At 35.1% G+C, this 12,058-nt stretch overlaps 1 protein-coding gene across 1 annotated transcript in view; it reads right to left on the bottom strand.

Moving 5' to 3' along the window:
• The window catches only part of EYA4 (EYA transcriptional coactivator and phosphatase 4), a 304,029-nt gene extending 292,197 nt beyond the window's left edge, over window positions 1-11,832 (bottom strand). The window contains exon 1 of the mRNA XM_072720654.1: window positions 11,694-11,832. The gene's annotated coding sequence lies outside the window, so the exon portion shown is untranslated. The remainder of the gene's footprint in view (window positions 1-11,693) is intronic.
• Between the last annotated feature and the right edge of the window lie 226 nt (window positions 11,833-12,058).

The following is a 12,058-nucleotide window of genomic DNA, read 5'->3' on the forward strand; positions in this document are numbered from 1 at the left end:
AAAAAGTTAAACTAAGCAGTGCTGTTTGATCAAGCAATGCTCCTCCTAGCTAGGAGAGAAATGAAAACATATATCCATTCAAAACATCTACATGAATGTTGACAGCAGCATTATTCATGATAGTCAAAAAGTGGAAATAGCCCAAATGACCATCAACTAACAGATAGATAACATAATATCCACACAACGAAATATTATTTAACAATAAGAAGTAATAAAATACCAATAAATGCTGTGACACAGTTGAAACTTGACAACATTATGCTAAATGAAAGAGGCCAGTCACAAAGAACTACATGTTGCATGGTTTCAGATAAATGCATGCATACATTTAAGTGAAAAGTCTAGAAGAGGGAAATCTATGAAGACAAAAAAATATAATATTAGTGGTTTCCAGGAGCAAAAGGGACAGAATAATGGTCAGTGACTGCTTATGTATATGAAGTTTTGTTTGGGGGTGGGTGTTGAAAATGCTGTGAAATTCTGTAGTGGTTATGGTTGCAAAAGTTTGTGAATATAACAAAAACCTCTGAAATATACACTTTAAAGGATAAATTTTTATGAAGTGAATTTTATCTAAAAACTCCTTTAAAAACTACTTTTTAAAGAATTCTATAGGATTTCCAATCCTGATTGTGATACAGTAACTGCTAAGAGAATTGTCCTCCTGCTATTAATCAATACAAACATGGATGAAATTTGTGATAGATACTTTGGAAGCCTCAGGTAACAGGTGGTCAACACTGTCACTATCGAGAGAACGGAAAAGCCTGAAATGAGCCTTATCTTTTCTGAACTTGAGTACATAAAATTAGAGCCCAAGTAGAAGTAGTAATTTGGTGTAGCTGAGGAGACAATTGCCTGACTTCAGAGGTGTAGAAGAAGGTGAAATTTGAGGGGCAGGTTCCCTTTATTGAGGCAGTTACTCAGTTGGGTGGGGCTAAGTAAGCATGGGGGTTCCATTGCTTCCTTGGCCATGGCTTAAATTCCACATGGAGCAGAGAACAGCTCCTGTGGGGCAGAGCAGTGATGAAGATTTCAGAGTTTTCTCTGCATTAGGAGGGTGGGAGGAAACAGGAAAGAGTAGAAGGAAAATGAGGTGAATAGAACATACAAATGGATATAATATATAGTCACAGTGACTAATAACCATGACAGGCTTTGATTCTTCAAGCGATTAAACAAAAGTAAAAATGCCTTAAATAATTATTAAAAGTTATTGACAATATCAATCCATAAAAAAATAAGAAAATAATTTCTTTTATTGAGAAAAATCAAAATAGAACCTGTTAAATAAATATCTATTAAGTTTCATATCCAAAAGTCTTATTAAGGGATCCCTGCATGGCTTGGCAGTTTAGTGCCTGCCTTTGACCCAGGGCATGATCCTGGAGTCCTGGGATTGAGTCCCACATCGGGCTCCCTGCATGGAGCCTGCTCCTCCCTCTGCCTGTCTCTGCCTCTCTCTCAATCTGTCTCTCATGAATAAATAATAAAATAAAATCTTAAAAAAAAAGTCTTATTAATTGTGAAGAACACCACTGGAGTGTAAAGATAGTAAGGAAGGTAAAGTCTAAGAATTTAGAGGAATTCATTCAATTTAACAGATTTTTTTTTTTTTTTGGTTGCACGATGGCTTGCAGGAGGAAGAGTGAAAGGAAAAAGGGAGAGAAATTCTAAGATAATGATGTGCAATAAATTATTCTCTAAACAAAATTCTTCCAGAAATATATTTTTCCAACAAGATCACCTCCATTAGTCCATCAATGTTAAGTGGAATCCTTGGGTTAGAGTCAAAGTAGGTACAATTATGCCAAAAGCACTATTCAATTTTAAAATAAGGAATCAGTGTCAACAAAGGTGTGAATCAATCAATCTTTTCTAGTTAATATCTTGCCCTTGTGTCTTTTTCTGTTTTGAATTTTTAAAAATATTTTATTTATGTATTTGATAGAGAGAGAGCGAGTGTGAGAGAGCACAAGCAGGGGAAGGGAGAGAAGCAGGCTTCTTGCTGAGCAGGTAGCCCAACATGGGACTTGATTCCAGGACCCTGGAATCATGACCTGAGCGGAAGGAAGATGCTTAACGGACTGAGCCACCAGGGACTGCCCCCCCTCCCCGTTGTGTCCTTTTCATTTGAGTAAAGAATGTATATGTCAATTGCAAACCTTTATTCACCTATTGGCTGGGCTGGACAAAAAAAGCCAACTGAAAATGAGGCTAGGAAAAACATGATCCTAGTCTTATCACATTAACAAGTGATTTTAAAAATTGTTTTAACCTTGTAGTACGTGGTTAGTCATCACCATGTGCACCACTAACTCAAGCTAGATGCTTGTTCTTTTGCCAAATAATGTCACTTTAAATGTGTGCAAATATCAATATCACAGTGAAATTTAGGACCTAACTTCTGACAAGGTGTGACCACATGCATGGTAATGAAATTTCATCTGTTCTCTTAAAATTTCTCCTCTAAGGATGCTTTATTTTAGGAGAAATGGAACCAATTTAAGTTTAAAATATCCATTCAAGACAGCTATGAAAAAATAAACTGTACTGAAAAAAATCCTACCTCTAAGTATATATATATATATATATATATGGATTTATTATTCACTGTAACTCGTTGGTAATGTTTTCTAAGGGACTAAATTTTTTTAATACATTATGTATGAGAAAGCAAAGTTTCACTCTGTTGTATATTAGGTTAAACCCTTAAAATAAATACTAGACAGTGAAATTCATCACAATATGCCTTCATTTAACATTTTCCTGCAGCTAATGTTCATTTTTTAAAGGGCTGGCTAGGGGCCCAAAGAGGATCATGTAACACTGAAAAAAATCCCAGATCCCTGGAAAACATTATAGAGACATTCCAGTATATTTAATTTTTTAAAAATGATATTTGTCAAATTGTTAGCCATCTATTAGACTGCATACTCTATGACTATACTGCCATTTTTGAGTGTTGATAATACATCTTATTGGATTTCCCACTAGCCAAGAGTTCCTGGTAAAATATTTTCCTACCACATCAGCCACTAGTCATCAACCATGTCAAACATTTTCAATTTGGATAATGAAATTCTAAGTTGACTGTACTCAATAAATAATAGAGATACATAATATTAACCATATAATATTTTAAATTAAGCTAATACTTAAATTAAGCTATGTAACATACAGGAATTTAGGGCAAAACATTTATATTGATCTCACATACATAAATCTATTAATTACTGTGTTCTACAAATGCATAATCTTTAACTCAGCCTTCTCCAGAATAGAATTTAATTGCATATATGTATTTAAAAATTAGGAGCAGAAATATGCTTTAGAAATGTCAAATAAACTAACATAAGCTCTGATCTCTTTGATAGATAAATGGAAAGAATATACAAAATATAAAATTTACCATTTTCATAATTTTAAGCAAACAGTTCAGTGGCAGGAGGTACATTCACATTGTTGTGTAACCATTGCCATCATCCATCTTCAAAATCTTTATCTTCCTGTTAAAATAATCTGTACCCATTAAAAAATAAGTCCTTACTCACCCCTGCCAGTATCAGGAAATACATTCTACTTTCTTTCTCTATGAATTTGATGAATCTAAATACCTTAGATAAGGAGAACCATATACTATTGGTCCTTTTATGATTGGTTTATTTGATTTAGTATGATATCTTTATGGTTCACTCATGTTGTATCATGGATAGGAATTTTCTTCCTTTTAAAGTTTGAATAATGTCCCATTGTATGCATATACTATCAATGGACACTTTATTCAGCCATCCATAAGTGGATGCTTGAGATACTTTTACCTTTTAGCTATTGTGAATAATGCTGCTGTGAATATTGGTGAACGAATATCTATTGAATATCTATTCAAGTCTGTGCTTAAAATTTCTTGGTTCTTTGCATATATTTTTAATAAGTTCTCAGATCTACCCATGAGCTTATTTCATATTTTAAAGGTGATTGTTGATGTTTTAAGGGACTCGGTATCACCATACCCACCCCTTAGATGGCCAACACACTCTCTTTGTCCTGGAAACATTGATAAGATCTCTTATAAAACAGGGAAACCTGGGAGGTTCAGTCAGTTAAGAGATTGCCTTCAGTTCAGGTCATGATCCCAGGGTCCTTGGATTGAGCCCCAAATCAAGCTCTCTGCTCAGCAAGGAGCCAACTTCTCCCTGTCCCTCTGCCTGCTGCTCTACCTACTTGTGTGCTCTCTCTCTCTCTGTCAAATAAATAAATAAAATCTTCTTTAAAAAATATCTCTTAAAAAACAATGGAAAGAGGTTTCTTAAGATGGTCTACCATTCTTGCCCTATTTCTAAATTCTGAATATTTGTTTTGCTTAGGGAGATGTAAGTCTTAGCTTTTGAAGAACCAAAGCTGGAAGGAACTTGGAAAAAATCCACCACAAAACATGGTGTCCATTCCCCAGCCTTTATGTACAGCCTCATCCTGATTCAATGTAACTCTCTTTTATTGAAGGCCTCTACATAACAAAATATCAAAGCCTTCCTTATCAATCTCTTCCTACGTTCAGAGCTCTTTCAAAAGAATTGTCTTCATATCTAAGTAAAATCTAACCTTGCTGTTACTCTTCCACCTCTGTTCCTTTGCCAATCTTCTACTCAATCCTTTCCATTCTGAACTCTACATTACTCCCAAAATGTACACACTGATCTTTGGAAATCCAGTGTTAAATGTCATCTCTTCTTGAAAGTCCTTCCTGATCTTCCAGGATGAGTATAGTTTCCTTGTTTGAAAATGAAGGGGAAAATGGCCTTTCGATTTGTTGTGAGAACTTGATATAAAAAAAGATATGCTTAAACACTAACGCACATGGTAAGTTATCAATAAACATTGGCTGTCATTACCAATGAAGACAACAACTAATAGAGGATGAGGAACAGTTGCTTCCTATCATTATATTAATTTTTTCTACCTATAGAAATCATTATTCTTTTACCATTTAGTCATATCATCTTTTTGTTTTCTTTTCTACTAAATCTTAGGTCCTTACCTTTTTCCTATCCTAAGCCTTCTTCCCTAAGTCTTCACTAAATTATTCTCATCTACTTCAGCTTTACAATCCTAACCTAGAAATTAATTTCCAAGTTGGGGAATAAAAAATGTCAAATACAACTGGAGATGGGAAGAGGAGAGATGCTAATTTAATATTAAATCATTGTTTGCCATCATTATAGTGCTTATTCTCTGATAATGCGTTAAAACAATATTATGCTCTTAGCCTTTTTGGCTCACAGACCTCCATTGCAAATATGATGAAAACTGTGGATTATTGCTCGCCTTCCAAAAAACACACACTCACAATTTTGCATTAAAATTCTGGAGATGTATGAACCCTCCTGAATGTTCCAGGAGTGTCCACAGATCCCAGATCAACACTATTATATAATATAAACATAAAAATCTCAATCGTTCCGTTTTCATCTAAAATTTATCTCAGATTTCTTGCCCCCAAATTTTATCCTATTCTACCACATGCTGTTTACACCTTTTTATTGTTTTCCTATGGTTAGATCAATGCTGATTTAGCCAAATGCTCCAGATACTATAGAGAGTAATTGAGGAACAAGGTAAGGGGATATGTCTATGTATAAGAGATATCATTATCTCTTTTCCTTACATTTGTATAACCAGTGTTAGAGGACTCCTCTTCAGGCACAAGGGTAACACATTAAAGAAAGACAAATTATTTAGTGTATTTGAAAATCTTAAATCACAAAAAGAACTAAAGGTTCTGAATTCACATAGTTGTTCAGAAAATGTACTTTAATCCAGTTTCCTTCTAAAAACAATTTTCACTAGACTACACAAAACTTTGAACTATCTGGTAGATTTTATAATTTTTAGTGAGGTATTAAAATAAATTGGATAGCAATCTATTTAGGGTAGACTAAACTTGATTCATCTAGGGGCTTTTACATCTGAGAATAAGATTTCTCTCTAGTCTGTAATATTCTTATACATATATTTGTGGGTAATCTGTCTTACTTGAAAGCACAAACTATTACCACTAAGAAAAGAAGAAACACCTAGGACAACCCCCTAAATTATAAGCAATTTAATTCTTTTTTTTTTTTGGCAATTTAATTCTAAATCATACATTTGTTAGCAAAAAAGTCCAAACACTGGTACTTTAATTTTAACCTTGGTCTATACTAAATGTAACTTTAACTTCATTGTGTCATAATTTACCTTACTACATTATATTTGATTGGCTATGCCTTATTCTTTGATACTCAGAAAGTGCTCCAGAGAAGCACATGCAAATGGTCAACCATCCCTACTTGTCAACTTGCATAGATGCAGTAGTTGTAAATTCTGCTGTGTTGTGGATCAGCAGCAACCAGTCAGATGACACAACTACCCCTGAGTAATAGACATAGAGAGTGGTTAGGGACTCAAGGTGTCAGTGAGTAGGAGCTTGACAACAAGTGGGAATTGAAGGCAATTGCTTCCAGTCGAGTTGTGGATAATTGATGAGCAGAGGGGAAGGAAGAAAACGAGTGATTGAACAGCAAATGCTCAGAAATAATCTAATTTCACCTGCTTTGTATAAATGAAACATGAAGATTACTCTTAGATTAGGACTGGGAACATGGTTTAGGGGGAAAAATTAGTTATTTGAGATTCAAGAAAACTGAATTCCAGACTTAAATTTGCCATTAATATTAGACAAGATAGGGGATCCCTAGGTGGCTCAGCAGTTTAGCACCCACCTTCAGCCCAGGGAGTGATCCTGGAGTCCCGGGATCAAGTCCCATGTCGGGCTCCCTGTGTGGAGCCTGCTTCTCTCTCTGCCTGTGTCTCTGCCTCTCTCTCTCCCTCTCTCTCTCTCTGTCTCTCATGAATAAATAAATAAAATCTTAAAAAAAATATATTAGGCAAGATAGTTTTTTCTGTGTCTCAGTAGACACAATGTTAAATGAGAGGATTGGGTTAGAATTCCATGATGCTAATCTTTAATGAGGCTGTTTTCATTCCCAGGCTAATACTATTTCATTTGAACATTTACATTCTAAATATGAGCACAGTAAATGGTGGTGTTACCATCAACTTATCATCAGGAAGTCCTCATTATTACAATAGTTACAATCATTATTCAGTTAATATTAGCTACTACAGGATAAATAATATGATGTCTTTTGAAGTATGTTGAAGTTATACTTTTTAAAGTTATTAAGCAAATTTTATTTTTTCATTTTTTTTAAGAATGGATATAATTATTCATTTTTGAAAATATATGAAGCTTTTACTGAGTAGTGCCCAGATTTCTGGATCCTGGAGATGCAGCAGTAAACAATATAGAAAAGGATCAAAAAAAAAAAAAAAGAAAAAAAAAGAAAAGGATCCTGTCCTCGTGGATAGAGAATTGAGAATACTTAAATACAAAATCAAGATAATTCCAGAGTGTGATTAATTTCTTTTTTTTTTTAAATTTTATTTATTTATGAGAGTCACAGAGAGAGAGAGAGAGAGAGAGAGAGGCAGAGACACAGGCAGAGGGAGAAGCAGGCTCCATGCACCAGGAGCCCGACGTGGGATTCGATCCCGGGTCTCCAGGATCGCGCCCTGGGCCAAAGGCAGGCGCCAAACCGCTGCGCCACCCAGGGATCCCGATTAATTTCTTTTAAAGAAACAAGACAGTGATTTTTATGGAGACTATTGGGTAATATGACTTGGCGGAGGGAGATGTTGCTGTGGATTGAATGGTCACTTCTAAAAGGGAATAATTTGGGCAAAGGCATACCTTATGAGAATAAACCATTTCTGCTGAGAGGCACACAGATAGAAAGGTACGAAAGTCATGTAGAAGGAATGATCTTACCCTGTTAGAACAGCAAGAAGGCCTGTGTAGCCTAGTGTGGAATAAAGTCTGGAGGACAGGCAAGGGCCAGTTTGGTGAACAAGTTAAAAGTTTCCACTGAAATATATATCTACAACAACTAGGAGCTTTTAAATATTAATATCAATGTATTTGAGGGGAATTTTTGCTTAAAACTGGAACTGACTATAGATAATTCTGCCTTCTGTGGAATGGGACTGTGGGGAGTGGTATGCACTCTCGTGTGTGAGTGTGTGTGTGCGTGTGTGTGTGATTTGGGCATGAATATTTCTTCAGAGAGTAGAGTAAAACTTTTCTCTATATCTCACTTCCTTATCCAGAGACTGGCCAAGGACAGAGAATGGGTAGCACCTGAAGCAGAGCTTTAGAAGCACACTGAGTGAGTCCTCATATGTGACTGGGAAACATAGAGCTGAGTTTGGGGTTGGTTAGGGAAAGTGAAATTATCCTAAAAGGGAGAAGAAGGTGTTTAGTCCATGTGATATAGGGCGGCAGGCCAACATATTTTTAAGCAGAGAAATCACCAATATTGAAAATCTTGTATAATTGCTAAGTAAACTATTCTAGTCTTGCCAAACTTTCAGTAAAGTCAGGGACACAGACAGATACTTTTTGTTAGAAATGCTTTTTTTGGAGGGAATCAAGGAACAGGGCTGAGTTCCATGTTTGAAATGATGTAGAGCAGTAAGGATGGAAGAGATGTAGGAGTGAGATTTGGAATCCCTGAACTCTGGCACTTGAGGCCGGAAGAGACCATGAAAATATGAGTCCCCCAGAAATCTTAGAACGTCAGCTGAGTGGATTGAGCTAGCTGTAATTATACAAGTGTTCATTTATGCATTCATTTTCAGTTATCTCACCACTATGCAGTCTCTTAAAGGAAAAGAAAGTAATTGGAAGACGCAGGGAAAGAGAGAGTGACTCCTTTCTTAGGAACTGTAAGCATCCATGATACCAAAACATCAGCTTGGTGAGAAAAACAAGTCAAGTTATTTGTTTAATACAGAGTACTCAAAATAATTGCCTAGTTGAATAAGTTTTCACTTCCCAGCAGCTTGATTTGTCACAAAATAGAGCTCAAACATAAATATTTAAAAGTAGAAATACATTTATTTTATTCCAAGTTCTGAGACATTCATAAACATGTTTCAGTTTTATCAGCAAGAATCCATGTGAATGACTTGTCCCCTTTGCTCTGGGATTCTGGAGTTTTAAATGGGCCAGGGTTTTGAAGTGTTGAAAGATATTATAAAGCACTTACAAGTATTCAGCTAGTCAGACTGCTCAATTAGCTGAACATTTATAACCTCAAAATTTTGACAGAGCATGATTCATGTAGGAATGACCCCTTGGACAACAGATGGCTTTATTGTAGGTATGCTTGAGAGAAGGGAACACAAAGCAATGTGATCTGAGGGAAATAAAAATGGAACATAGGGAGAAATATTGAACTTAGAAGCATGAATTACACTCTTAAATAAGGGAAATTTTGAACAATTTAGCTGATATATTTTTAATGATAGTGTGCTTTCAAAATATTTTATTTGAGACTGTTTAAGACATATTTATGGGACAAGCCTCAAAAACAAAGTAGACCAAAATTAATATCTAGTTAATATCTAGGCAACCCATCCCAAATCATATTATAAATCTAAAGTATTTAGAAAAAAAATAAAAGTTTGGGGGAGTAAGAACTACAATGTCAACCAAAAACCTAAATCCACAGCATTTTAATTTCTTGGTTTTTTTTTCTTTTTTTCCCTGTAGTTGTGGGGTGCTTATAATCTGGAAGGTATTCTGGAGAAGCATTGATTCAAAGTCATGTTTTAGGATAACATATTACCACTAAAATATATCAAGTTTTGATTTAGAGGGTTTTATCAGTTTTTAAAGGAGAATCAGGAAAGCCTGGTTGGCACAGCAGTTGAATGTCTGCCTTTGGTCAGGGTGTGATTCTGGGATCTGGGATCGAGTCCCACACTGGGCTCCCTGCAAGGGGCCTGCTTCTCCCTCTGCCTGTGTCTCTGCCTCTTTCTCTCTCTGTGTCTCTCGTGAATAAATAAATAAATCTTAAAAAAAAAACAAAAAACAAAAACAAGAGTCAAAAGTGATGTAAGTAAAAACATGTACTTTCAGGTATGTGTAGTATCTCTTAAAACTGAAGTTAATACTATATATAAATTCACTTTGGAGAAAGAAACATCAGATTCCCCAAAAATACTTTTACATTAATCCATAGAACAAATGCAAATTTCCCTCTCATTTGGAGCCTATTATGATACACAGTATACTGGTACAATGCTCTTTCCTAACTTTCTAGGAGTACAAAACTACTCACATTACCATAAAAAAAATAATGGAACAAGAAACAATAAATAATTTCTCTCAAAGGACAAAAAAAAAAAGTTTATCCAATGAGAAAAAATAACAACAACAAAAAAAAAACAGAAAACAGAAAAAGCATCAGGGACCAGGGAGGAGAGCAGGACACAGGACACTCATGCCCTTGCCAGTGTTCATTGCAGATGAGTCCTGACCCCTCAGGAGAGTGTGCCCATCTGCGGTTCAAGAGAGCCAGGAGAAGTTTATGTGGGTGATCAGATTTTCCACACTTCTTGCTCCATTTTGTAGATGGACCACCAGAGTTACTATGGGGCGGTACAAAGACTCCTATCTGACTTTACCCAGATAGCAATAGGAAAAAACAGACTACAGTCCTTAAGTCCAGCATTCCTTACCTCCTCACAACTGCTGCTTAGTCATTAAAGTCGTAATAAAGTAGTATTGCTGCTTACCAAGTTTTCTAAAATAAGTATAAAAAAATAACAATGAAAAATCAGCAAGGACAAAAAAATGGATTCGCTTATATATTTTTCCTTTTATTTAGTCATTTCTCCCCTTAACACTATTAAGCAAGAAGCATTTATGGACTAGAATGCTCATTCTTGACTAATGGTTTATACAAACTGTAAATGTACACTTTAATATTCCTATGCTTCTTTGGTCCTCATTACAACTCTGTAGATCAGTTTAATATTTTTCCTATCCTCATTTTATGGATGAATCTGAATTTTAAAGAAAATAATTTATCAAAAATCAAACAGCTGATACAGATTACAATCAATATTAAATACAAAACTTCTGCATATAAATTACATTCCCCCTTCTTTAATCATGCATCTACAGCTGCAATGACTCCAAATAAATATTCTTCTAAAACATAATTTATTACAAGATCTGTTAACCACCCAATAGAGACACATACTAAAAGTATAATTCTTGAGTAATTTTCAGGGCTTGTAAAAACCTTGTTTATACATGCAAAATATTTTTTCAGTGTTCCTAATTCAAATGACACAACAAATCAGAAAAAGATCTTACTTCAGCATCTTAGACATTCACTATTAATTCCTCAAAACTTTTCTTTACATATTTTTTCTTTTTCTAGTTTGAAGAATTAGAAAACCTGTTAGAAAATTTAGCTGTTGCAAGTAAAACTGAATTAGAAGAAGAAGAAATCAGGAGCAAGAGAGAGGGATCTAACAATATGCCAGGTTTGGGGGGCTTTTTATTCATAGTATTAATTGAGGGAAAAAATGAAACACTGTGTTCTGTGGGCACACATAGCATTTGTATGTATAAGAATGGTTTAAAATTGGCTTTGGCTATAAATAATGTCCATGAATGAACTTTTAGAATTAGAAACAAAAACAAATACAACACACATTATTACTGATAGAAAATACAATTTAAACGCAGAACAGTTAATTAGCAAGCATGGAATATTCCACAAATTACTTACAAGGACAAGCTAAGCCTTATCAAGGCTTCTGTGGTCTGCTTCTATGTGAGATATTCGTTGTCACTGTATAGATTTTTTTTCCCTTCTGCTAAACGTTCCATAACTTTCTTGGCAAGACTGAATGTAAGTTATTCTTATAAAATACCAGACTGTCATAATTATGATTTTTAGTATTATCCAAATTAATTACAACTTCCAGCAGTGACACGGACTAAAATAGCAAGAGCTGCTGGTGATCTAAAACTACTCTCAGCATGTCCCAGCGAGTACTTGGCCAGGAGCACATGTCACTTAAAAAAAGCATGTAACCCTTTAGACCCAACAGTCAATTAAGGCCTTGGTAGAAATGTCAGCCATAAGAATGA

Source organism: Vulpes vulpes, chromosome 1 (genome assembly GCF_048418805.1).
Source record: "Vulpes vulpes isolate BD-2025 chromosome 1, VulVul3, whole genome shotgun sequence".
Taxonomy (NCBI): domain Eukaryota; kingdom Metazoa; phylum Chordata; class Mammalia; order Carnivora; family Canidae; genus Vulpes; species Vulpes vulpes.